Raw genomic sequence first — 9,985 nt, 5'->3', positions numbered from 1 at the left:
CTGGAGCTTGGACAGTGAGTACGTGTGTGTATGTGTGTGGTGGGGGGGGAGGGAGTGGAGATTGAAGGAGAAACAGGAAGGGCAGAAGGAGTGGTACCAAGACTTAAAACGGGTTACAGGGAGGAAGCAGCTGCCCCTCCATTCGGGGGGGGGGAGGGGAGAAGGCAGGGACACCAAGCAGGACAGGGGAAGGTGCCTGCTGTTCATCACCCCTGGGTGTGGAGTCTGTGCCCCTCAGCCCTGCTGGGCTCTGTGCACGCATGTGAGTAAGAAAGATCAGACACTCTGTGTATGCATGTGTATGTGCACATGTCTGTGTGTCTGTCTGATTGGGGGCAGTTGGGAGTGGGGAGCACACCTGCCTCCTTGCCCCCAGGAGTGGGGGCTATACGAGGGCCAGACCCTGAAGGGACCTCCTGCCTGCCCCCCCTGCACACATGTGCGCGCATACACACACACGTGCACGCATGCACATGAACATGCTTCCCCACCTCTTCCTCCCTCCAACTGATGCATGGACAAGCAACATATCTCCTCCTCTTTCTCCCTCCCCAGTGGCAGCAGAATGGGCATGGGGTGACAGTGCAATAGGGTAGGCATGGGGACATGAGCAAGGGACTCTTTGAGGGCTGGTAGGCAAGGGCAGGAGATGCCAGAGAGCAAGCAGCCACTGGGGCAGCATGGCATAGGAGCAGAGCTGCTGCTGCCTGAGTGATGCTGTTGCCACCGCTGCTGCTGCTTCCCCCTGCACTGCCCCCACCACCAGGGCCTCTGTGGGGCCTCGTTCAGCCAGCACTGCTGAGACACTGACCCTCAGGGCTGCAGCAGGTCTCCTGCTGCCTGTGCTGCCTCTCCACTGCTGCTGTGTGCAAACTCATGCCACGGGATAGGGGAGAGCAAGAGAGAAAAGGAGAATGTGTCCCGAGTCCAGGGCAGAGTCCAGGGCACCTGCAGCAGGAGCTGGAGCAGATGCAGGGGGGGCAGGGCCTAGCCCTGCAGGTACTCACCCCACTACGCATCTCAGGTCCCACTGCACTACACAACTGGCTGCAGTCCTTGGAGCCAGAGTTACTGCTGCTGCTGCTGCAGCTGGGGCCTTCCATGCAGTGAAGGGTGGAGGCAGAAGAGTGGGGAGTGCTAGGTGTGCTGTCCCCTGCCCCTTTCTGGCTGTCTGCCCTGAGGTGTTTGTGCAGCTGCTGCCACCACGGAGCCAGGCCAGGGCTCTGGACCCTGGTGCACCAGTTGCAGCTCCTCAGCTGCCTGCCATGGAGCCCAAGTTGCTTGTAGCAGGGCTTACAGCCTCCCCGTTGCCTGTGTGAGCAGCCCAGGCTCCATGGCTGTTGGCAGCTGCCCACAGTCCAGGCCAGCTGTAGCACACCGAGCAAAATGGCCTCACATGCCGTGCTCCAGCATGGATGCTAGGGGTTGCTGACCTCTGCAGCTGAAGCAGGGTGTTGGAGGGCTTTTCCTGGCTTCTCCTCTTCCCTTCTCCCCTTCTGGAGAAAGAGAGATGGGAACTTTTTCTGCTTCTCTCTCCCCACCCCCTTCAGGAGATGGGCAGTCTGACCTTTTTTTTCTTCTTTGCTTCCTTCTCCCTCCCCCCACCCTCGTAGAAGACAGCTCTTTGCCAGTTTTTTTTTAACATAGCCAGTTCTCTGCGCTTTTTCACAGGGATCCACCTATTTCATGGGAGACTGCCAATTACACGACTTCCGTGAAATCCATAAAATTGTGTATTTGGTAGGTCCCTATGTATTTTAGCTAAATTTTATTCTCAAGATTTCTTTTAATTAAATATGTAAATAAGTTCATAAACCACTGCAGATTTATCTTTAAATAGAAGCCAATCTGGCATATAATGAAATGCAAAATAGAGTTCTTTTGATAGAACATTTAATCTGCATCTAAAAAATATACAACTTTAGTAGTTAAATGCTTATTAATCTTAGGAGGCTGGCTAGCTTAGTGAAACACAAATTCCATCAGATCGTATACTGTAATTGAGACTCATGATATTGTGTAGATTGGTAATATACAGCAAAATGTATTTATTTACATTGCTTGAGCTACGGCCAATATGTTCTTTCATTCATTTCACCAAAAGCAGCATTTCATAAGTGTTGCAGGACACAGAATTTTTGGAAAGGGTGAGTTAAGTTATGCTTTAGACCTCTTCATTTGAAAGCAAAATGCCAAATTCTGCATTTTTTCCCCACACAAGATAATTTTTCTGACACCAATATATCCAAGTTAAGAAATAGTGATGCAAGTAAAAAAAAGTTTGTCTAAAAGATTTAACAACTGTATGTAAAGCTACAGTGATAAGTAATTCAAATATATGACTAACCTAAGCTTAGATTTCTTGGGAATGTAAGTACAAAAAAAAATGGTTGTATAAAATGAAATCTTCTGTCTGTATTTATTTTATTAAACATTTTTTTCCTATAAAAAGGGCAGACTTTTTTACCTTTCAGTGCTTCCTGCTATTTGATTAATAGAATGAGCAACCTAGTGCTAGAAATTAGTATAACTGTGTTAGAAATACTTTGATTAAAAAGAAGGTAAAAGAAGCAGTTATGACTAAATGGAAAGAAGAAAATTCAGTGAAAGGCTTTTGCCAATTATTCAGCAAATAAAAATTACACATATGATGGAGCCAATAAAAGTAAAGACTGCTGAAACATTCTTTAATGAAGAACTATGAAAGCAGTTTTATAATTACTTTCAATAATTATAAACAATAAAAACAAGTTGGATGTGGATTTCTTAAGTGAATGATATGCTAATAACTTTTCCTATTTAATTTAGACAAAAGAGATTATGGGGCATCAATAATAAACGTTGTTTGTTTATAATATACAGTCCTTATCACGTTTCCCACTATGTTCTGGGGGATTTGTGTGGCATCATGTGAGTACTGTTGAGTCTTTAACTGATACAGTATGCGTAGTTTCTTTGTACAGGTAGTGACAAGCTGTATTTAGCTGCATCATCCTTATGTTTATATATGGTGTGGTATTTGATAAAACATTAATTTTGATATATTTTATATTTTAGGCAAGCTTACTTAGTAGGACAGTGATCAGCTTAAGCTTTCCTCACCTATTCACACCTGGGAGAGGGTGATAATTAGCATCTGAGAGGGGTTTGTCAGACAGGCCCCACCGATCAATGACAAATTTACATTTTAGAAGAAGGAACGTGTAAAAATAACACTTGGCTATTCAGAGAAAGGACATTTCTTCCTGTGCAGAAAGAAAGTGAGAAAATTATCTGTAGGATATTGGACTAGTATTCTTGATGTCTGTAAGATGCAATATTTTCCTATTTATAATTAGAAAAGGAAATATTTTTAGTTTGGTAAGCATGTATGTTTTGGGGAGCAGGAAGTTATATGCATAGTGTGAGCTCCCCATGAATCCAATGGATGATATATGTAAATGGCAAGGTAAGAAACCATACTTAAGCTCTGACTTGAGAGCAAGGTTTTGTCTAAAGCTTTCTGGGGGTATGGGGCTTTGGCTCCTCAGTCAGCAGGCTGAATTCAAGTTGCATTTAAGACAAAGAGTAAAAATCAGAGCATTGTTTTGATATTTTCCCTTGGGTTTTTTTTCCCTCTCTCTGTCTGCATACAGGCATGCCTCTTTCACAGGAATGGGGAGATCCATTTTTTCTGAGTGCATGGCTTGACAAGAGCATGGTTCTATGAGCTGGCAAAATCCCCTCTGCTAGGAGCTGGCTGACAAGACGAGGGTGAGACAGGTAAAGCTGAGGCTCCACTGCACAGGGAGATGATCTTTAGAACATCTCAGTCTGTTTTCAGTGGTCAAGCAGTAGATGGCATTATGGCAGAGGAGGGTTTGGGGAAAGAGGCCACACCAGAAGGCATGACAAGTTTGGGACTGTGTCTCAAAGGCATCCCTGGCCATACCCGAGGCTGGGTAGCATCACAATCCTGATTTAAAATGTTGTCTAAAATTCACAGGTCAAATTTGGCTACTCAACAAAGCTACTCACAATAAACACTGATGCAACCAGAACAGCCTTTTGTAAATTGAATGTTCGGTGACAGAAATCTGGAACTTCTATGATACCTCAATGGCATTTTGCAACATTTTTGGAATGGTAATTTAATACAGGATCTGATGCTATTCCCATTAGAGAAAATGCAGAGTATATAACATTGGTTTAAAAAAGTCACTCTAGATTTCTTCCAGAATCTGTCCCATAGGGAGGTTCAGAATTTTCTTCAGTGAAAATATGCTTCTTGCTTCAGAGCTGCTGTGTGGCCATGGGTGACCCCCCCCAAATCACTGATGGGGGGTCCCCCCACGGCTGACCAGGGCAGAGGGGAGAGTCCTCCAGCAGCCAATCATCAAATGCAGAACTACCAGCAGTGAAAATGGAAGTGCACTTCCGCTGGCACTTCCGGTTTTGTGGCTGGTGCTTCCAGGGGGTGCATGGCCAATCTCAGGGGGTGCATGTGCACCCGCTACGTGTTGCCAGTGTGTGTGGCTTTATCCTTCAAAAGCACCATCTTCACTCCTAATTCACACTGTTTATTCAGGAAAGAAAGTGTTTGTTTCTCTTGATTTAGAGTTTCCAAAAGATCAATTAAAATGGAAGGTGCGTTTAGCTGACACACTAACGTTCTGTGCAAAAACGAATATCATGTCTGATTATCTTTCCACAACTAGAAGCAACAAATGGCCCTCACTGGTAAGGGAGATTACAATGGTGAAGATTTTGTTTTCTTTATTAAGAAAAACAGCTAAGACCAGTCATTTTTCAATTTATAAAGGGGAAAAAAAAATTAAAAGGGTTTAAACCCACAAGCAAAGAACTACTTAAAATTAGATGCAACTTTTAATATCAGTAGTGCCATTGGCACTTTGCTAGGAAGGAAACTTCTTATATGCTTATCTTATTGAGGTAAATGACATTAATGCTGATATTCTTATAGAAATAATTATGCTTAGCAATATAGCTTAATGCAAACATTTCTGCAAGTTATCTGACTAAGGATGCAATTTATATGCAGCACGTGAGTGTGTGCACACACAAAAAATATTTTACTTATGGGTGCATGCACACACACACACATATTTTACTTATGTGCGCACACATATTCCAGTGATTGTGTATGAGTAAGAAAATGTTAATAATTAAAAAATCATTACAATAAAAGGCTCCATAGTCCATATTCTGCTATATCCCTAATTTTCAAGTGTACTGTCAGCATTTGGATATACCAGCCACCTGCAGACATGCCAGCATTCTTCACAACTTGCAACTTATCTCTTATTGAACAATTAAAAGAATAATTTTTAATCACCATTCTGTGGTGTGACACAATTACAACAAACAGATACAACAACATGTACAGAATAATGCCTTGAAGTAGTGGATCACAGACCTTCAGTTGAACTACGCTACTCACAATACAAGTTTTGATATAAAAATCTGAAAATGAACTTTTAATCTTGCACTATTGAGTATGAAATGAATGATCATTAATAGAAGACAGTTACACAGTATGTTCTTAGGTTTCTAGAGGTATTTTTTCCCCCATTTTGCTAATGTTGCAGCACTTGATTGATTGCAATTTTCTCCATTTCTAAGCATTATGCCAAATGGAAACATTTTGTTCCATCCATCTTAGCAAATGACACAATGTTCTCTGGCATGTGATATTAATAAAAAGTCATGTTGCCTGCCTGTCTCTCTTGGTTGGCCACATCAAGGTTGATTTTTTTTTGGTAGCATTTAATGTTCAGCAAGATTTGTCAGTCGTACCCCTATTAAAATCTTAAACACAGTTCAGAATATCTATGCATTTAAAAAGAATTTCTTATAAAATTTACATTGAGCAGATTTTCTTGAGGCAGCAGTAGACAGGCCTTAGCTCTGCTTATCATTTCTTAGCAATATCTTCAGAGCATTAGAGGTGAGGATTAGACTCTTACCTGGTACCCAATATAGTCCCTCTTTGGAGCTCTACACAAGTGCGCTGTAATGTGACCTAGCACTGATTCCCCAGATGCCAAACCAGTCCAGTACTGGCTGTTCATTAATCACTGAACAATGATCCTGACACTTCTGAAGAGCTTTCCTGAGATATAAAAGTAGGCACAGCCACACAGGATTAATACATACTGCCTGAAACAAATTTCCCCTATTTCTTTCAGCAATGCTGCTCACATCTCACTCAAGACAGCTACTCAAGCACATTCAAGGGCATTCCCCAAGAAACGATATGCTAATTCTGTATCTCAAGCTGCTGCTAGCTGAACTGGGTCCTGGTGCACATCTGAATATGCTGAGGAAAGAAACCTGAGTCCATGACATAGACTGTTTAATCTAATGAATAATGTACTCCTATGTAATGTATTATTACTGTCTCATTATACCATATACTACACAGACACACATGATCAATCAATTATTAAAAGTTATTAATAATAACTTTTATAAACTGGTTAGGGGGGATCAGCAGGCGCTGGGGGAGTCCCTGTTCCCCCGAGCGCCGCAAGGAGTGACCAGGAACAACGGTCACAAGCTGGCGGAGGGAAGGTTTAAGTTGGACATCAGGAGGCGCTACTTCACGGTCAGGGCGGCTAGAGTCTGGAACCAGCTTCCAAGTGAGGTGGTGCAGGCTCCCACCCTGGGGGTCCTTAAGAGGAGGTTGGATGACCACCTTACTGGGGTCATTTGACCCCAGTGCTCTTCCTGCCATGGCAGGGGGTTGGACTAGATGATCTGCTCAGGTCCCTTCCGACCCTAGAAACTATGAAACTATTACATTAAAAATGCAATGAATCCTGCACACTACAGCCCTAATCTAATTTTGACAATATAAAATATTTTTGTGCAACAGCCCAGGCTTTGATTAAAGAGGTAAAAATATATTTGATCTCAGTCAAACAATTATATAAAATTATAAAATGGGAAAAGTATAAGATAAAATTGTATACTGTTTCAAATTAGCAAAATCTCATCTTTTAGATGCTGTTTTATTTGTTATCTCCCAACCTCTATGCCTAGCATATACTACCTAAACAATATAAGAATTTTCATAATAAGAAAAGCCAAGGGACAATTTTCTTCTTTACAGTTAAGTCCATAGCCATCTGCAGAGTCAAATCCTAAGCAGCATGAACTTCTACAAATAAATTAGTTGTAGACATGGAGCAGATAAAGAATCTGTAGAAATCTGACCTGTTTTTAGTGAGATAGAAGAAGGTATTTGCAAATGACTGATTAAGTGTCATTGATTAAGCAAGCAAATAAAAAAAACAGTGCATCTTGTATGCGTGGATCTCATAGCTGTTACTTGTAATTATTTTTTGTCAAGGAGCAGCTACTGGTGGGGGGTGTCATACATATGGCCTGTGAACTACTGCCATCTGACCCTGGTTTTGCCGCTAGGTCTAATCAGATTTACACAGGGCACAGTGTGTGCCCATGGCATGGGGCTGGTCCACAGGCCATATTGGATCCACAGACCCTCTCCCCCGTATACCTAATCCAGTGGTCACTCCAGTGAGTCTGGGACCCATGCTGTGCACCCATCCTGCCTAGACTGAGCCACATGTAGTGCCTGCTTTGGAACATGGACTGCAAATGGTGCACCACTCCAGCCAGTCCAGGTCCAGTTCAGCATGGGTCTGTACTGGCGAGAGCAGGCACCATGTGTGGTGTAGTCCTGAAGCTGCCAGGATGGGCAACATGTGTGACATAGTCCAGCTAAGGCAGCCAGTGTGCCCACAAAGTGCCCAATGTAGCTGCTCCAGGATCTGGGTCACACTGGTTCCAGACTAGATTATGTAGCATGAGGGAGATGAAGGGAGAAGAGGAGGGGGTCCATGGGCCTGATGTGGCTCACAGCCACTCCTACTCTACTTAGCTTACCCACAGGGCTAAATGAGTTTGACACTCCTGAACTACCGCAATTTATCAGTCACGCCCCTTATTTCTTAAGGATTTTCTTAGTTTCCTAGCACCTGATTATTGCCCTTGTGAAAGAATTGAGGCAGTTTAGGAATTTTGCCAAAACTGCCTGAAGTTTTCACTTTTTGACAGATGCCTGCAACAGCAGGAGCTCATGTTTTCTAAGTATGAGCTGAGCCTGAAAGCAAACCCATCACAGCCGAGTTATTTGGCTTTCCCCTACTACAAGGCTGTTTGTAGTGCTTTCCCCTACCCTCAACCATGGTATAGTCAGGAACAAATTGAGAGAGAGAGGCAGACCACATAGAGGAACCCCTTATCTACAAGCTAGTGACAGGGCATGCCCATGAGAACCTGGGGGTTCTGGGAACCCACTGGAGAAAGGAAGCCTGGGGATTGAGGGGAGCATAGGGGTCGAAGGAAGTCACTGGAGCATATGCACATTTCAAATACATCTGAATGTGTACAAGCATTTTATTTCTATCAACAGAATTATTTTTAGTCTGAACACTCAACATATATGCATCCACGGTGCTTAGTCTGGTCTAGAAATGGTACAACCGTTGGAAAGTTAAACTTTGTTTGACAAGGTACAACTTTAGTGCAGGGGTACTCAACCTCCATCCTGGAGGCCAAATGCGGCCAACAGAGCCCTAGCATCTGAACCATAGGGCTCACAATGGGTCAGGAAATTTGGTGGCATGGGTGCCAAGTATTGCTGCCAAATTTCCAAGTACTGTGCAGCCAGGTCAGGCCTGGGCCATGCTCCCTTCCCTCCCTGTGTATCCGTATCAGGGCTGGGCCATGCCCCCCTCCCTCTGTGTGCAGCTGAGCCAGGGCTGGGTCACTCCTTGCCCCTGGCCACAGCCAGATCAGGCCCTGCCTTACCCTTGTAAGCACTGGATCTGGCCCTCCAGCTGGATCTGACCCACCAATAGACTGAACACTGTTCATCTGGCCTGAAGGAGGGTGGGAAAGGTAGGGGACCACTACTTTAAGTGTAATAATGCTTAGTCAGATTTAATGGATGCTTGTGCAGTTCCTCTCTTGGTAGAAGATTCTCCACTGTCCGCTATGCAGTCCAGCATAGGTGCTGAGTACACAGGGGCCCGAGGGCATTGGCCCCCCTCCGAAAGAGGCCCCATCCCTAATCAGGCGGGACAGTCCCAAAATAGGAACATCAAGTCCTGGGGTCCCAGGCTGCATGACTCCAGGGAACCATTTGTCTTGGATTCCCAGAATTGTGCAGGGGTCCAGATTCCCAGAATTGTGCAGGGGAAGTTGTGGGTTTCCCTTGCAGGGTGGCAGAGTTTCAGCCTGCAAGGGGCTGCGGTGAGCAAATGCAAGGGGTGCCACATACATGCACATGCATGTACACATGCACATGACCAGGAATACAGCCCCAGGCAGCAGTGGAGAGCAGCTCCCACAGTTGCCTGCAAGTAAGTCTATGGGGGTGGGGTGGTGGGAGATTGATACTCTCATGGTGAGGGAGTGAGACAGGGGCAGGGTGTGGGGGTACTGCCCAGCCAGGGTAGTGCATGGGGCCCAGGGCCAAGGCGGGGAGTGAGACAGAGTCACATGCAACTGGTCCAAGGGGATGGGGGCAACTCCCTGCTGATCTGTGCACTCCCAGGGAGAGGGGTGTGGGGGGGCACCTATATTTGTGCTTGGGGTGGGGTCAGATGCAGGCTGCCTGCTGCAGGCTCAGGGCTCCCTGACCTGCTGCTGCCCTGTCCCTGGGAGCCCCATGCCAGCTGCACTGCCAAGGCCAGGCACTCTCTGCCCACCCAGCAGCAGCAGGGCAGCATCATGGAGTTCTGACACCCACTGCTGCTAGGTGGGCAGGGAGTGCCTCACCATGGGGGCATGACTGGCATAGGGCTCCTGGGGGATGGGCAGCAGGACAGTGAGCCCTGAGCCTGCAGAGGGCAGCCTGCATCCACCCCTGCCCCCGTTTCCACCCTGGAGCTTTGCTCCAGCCGTGCTGCAGAGTGGGGAGAACATCTTAGCCCCACGCCCCCCCCCCCCCCGC

The 9,985-nt window shown here is 45.5% G+C and overlaps 1 protein-coding gene across 7 annotated transcripts in view; it reads right to left on the bottom strand.

Annotated features, from left to right (window-relative positions):
• The window catches only part of SYT1 (synaptotagmin 1), a 704,251-nt gene that overhangs the window by 335,981 nt on the left and 358,285 nt on the right, over window positions 1-9,985 (bottom strand). Inside the window, exon 1 of one of the 7 annotated variants that reach the window (XM_019514782.1) lies at window positions 5,967-5,987. The exons of the other annotated variants lie outside the window; for them this stretch is intronic. The gene's annotated coding sequence lies outside the window, so the exon portion shown is untranslated. Of the gene's footprint in view, window positions 1-5,966; window positions 5,988-9,985 lie in introns of those variants that run through there. 7 annotated transcript variants of the gene reach the window in all.

This window comes from Gavialis gangeticus, unplaced genomic scaffold, assembly GCF_001723915.1.
Source record: "Gavialis gangeticus isolate Ggan-Ray unplaced genomic scaffold, GavGan_comp1, whole genome shotgun sequence".
NCBI lineage: Eukaryota > Metazoa > Chordata > Crocodylia > Gavialidae > Gavialis > Gavialis gangeticus.
The sequence above is the reverse complement of the archived record's forward strand: the minus strand, read 5'-3'. Positions and strand labels throughout refer to the sequence as shown.